This window comes from Camellia sinensis, unplaced genomic scaffold (assembly GCF_055761805.1).
Source record: "Camellia sinensis isolate YWXY unplaced genomic scaffold, ASM5576180v1 Unanchor569, whole genome shotgun sequence".
Lineage (NCBI taxonomy): Eukaryota > Viridiplantae > Streptophyta > Magnoliopsida > Ericales > Theaceae > Camellia > Camellia sinensis.
This window is the reverse complement of record NW_028129443.1, coordinates 22,501-25,000: the sequence shown is the minus strand read 5'-3', so window position 1 is coordinate 25,000 and position 2,500 is coordinate 22,501.

Below are 2,500 nucleotides of genomic sequence, written 5' to 3'. Positions count from 1 at the left end.
AATAAAAAGAATTACAAAAAATAAAAAAAAAGTGACTCCAGAAATAAATGATAGTCCTAATAAAACAAGTTATAATGCTAAAAGATTGGAATCACCAAATTGGCAAATATTAAAAAGAAGAAATACTCGATTAATCCGTAAATTACATTATTTTATAAAATTTTTCACTGAAAGGATATACGCAGATATCCTTCTATCTATTATTAATATTCCCAGAATTAATATACAACTTTTTGTTGAATCAACAAAAAAAATGATTGATAAATCCATTTACAATAATAAAAAAAATAAAAAAAGAATTAATAAAACAAATCAAAATAAAATGAATTTTATTTCGACTATAAAAAAGTCACTTTATAATATTAGTAATAAGAATTCACAGAATTTTTTTGACTTATCCTCCTTGTCACAAGCATATGTATTTTACAAAATATCACAAACACAAGTTCTTAACTTGTATAAGTTAAGATCTATTCTTCAATATCACGGAACGTCTTTTTTTCTTAAGACTTCAATAAAAGATTATTTTGGAAAACAAGGAATAATTCATTATGAATTAAGACATAAGAAACTTCGGAATTCTGGAATAAATCAATGGAAAAACTGGTTAAGAGGTCATTATCAATACCATTTATCTCAGATTAGATGGTCTAGATTAATAGCAGCAAAATGGAAAAATAGAATCAATAAATGTCGTACAATTCAAAATCAAGATTTAAACAAAGAGAATTCATATGAAAAAGACCTATTAATTCATTACAAAAAACAAAACGATTACGAAGTATATTCATTACCAAATCAAAATGAGAATTTTCAAAAATACTATAGATATAATCTTTTATCTTATAGATCTATTAATTATGAAAATAAGAGGGACCCATATATTTATGGATCACCATTCCAAGTAAATAAGAATCGAGAGAGTTTTTATAATTACAACACACATAAACATAAGGGCAAATTTTTTGATATACTAGGGGATATCCCTATCAAAAATTATTTAGGAAAAAGTGATATTATGTATATGGAAAAAAATCCGGATCGAAAATATTTTGATTGGAAAATTCTCCATTTTTGTCTTAAAAAGAAAATCGATATTGAGGCCTGGATCAAGATCGATACCAACAAGAATAAAAATACTAAAACCGGGACTAATAATTATCAAATAATTGATAAAATTGATAAAAAAGATCTTTTTTATCTTACGATTCCTCAGGATCAAGAAATCAATTCACCCAATCAAAAAAAAATATTTTTTGATTGGATGGGAATGAATGAAGAAATACTAAGTCGTCCTATATCGAATCTGAAACTTTGGTTCTTCCCAGAATTTGTACTACTTTATAATGCATATAAAATGAAACCGTGGTTTATACCAAGCAAATTACTTTTTTTTAATATAAATGAAAATGGTAGTGAAAATAAAAACATCAATAGAAAGCAAAAGGGGGTTATACCCTCGAATGAAAAAAAAAAAATGGAATTAAAGAATAAAAATAAAAAAGAAAAAGAATCTGCAGGCCAAAGAGATCTTAGATCAAATGCACAAAACCAAGTAAATCTTGTATCTGTTCCCTCAACCGAACAAAAAGATATTGAAGAAGATTATTCAGAATCAAACATGAAAAACCGTAAAAAGAAAAAACAATACAAGAGCAATACCGAAGCAGAACTAGATTTCTTCCTGAAAAAGTATTTACTTTTTCAATTGAGATGGGATAATGCTTTGAATCAAAGAATGATCAATAATATCAAAGTATATTGTCTCCTGCTTAGACTGAGAAATCCAAGAAAAATTACTATATCCTCTATTCAAAGGAGAGAAATGAATCTGGATATAATGCTGATTCAGAAGAATTTAACTCTTACAGAATTGATGAAAAGGGGGATATTAATTATCGAACCCCTTCGTCTGTCTGTAAAAAATGATGGACAGTTTATTATGTATCAAACCATAGGTATTTCATTAGTTCATACGAGTAGGCATCAAACTAATCAAAGATACCGAGAACAAAGATATGTTGATAAGAAGGATAAGGATTTTGATGAATCCATTTCAAGGCATCATCAAAGGATAACCGGAAATAGAAAAAAAAATCATTATGATTTGCTTGTTCCTGAAAATATTTTATCGTCTAGATGTCGTAGAGAATTGAGAATTCTAATTTGTTTCAATTCAAAGACTAAGCATGATGTGAATAGAAATCCAATATTTTGCAATGGGAACAAGGTCAAAAATTGGAGTCGATTTTTTGATGAAAATAAAGATCTTGATAGAGATAAATTAATTAAATTCAAATTTTTTCTTTGGCCCAATTATCGATTAGAAGATTTAGCTTGTATGAATCGCTATTGGTTTGATACCAATAATGGCAGTCGTTTCAGCATGTTAAGGATACATATGTACCCACGATTGAAAATTCGTTGATGATACATTTTTCCTATCTATCCTGTACCATATCTGCTATATGAAAATAAACAGATGCACACATGACTTGTC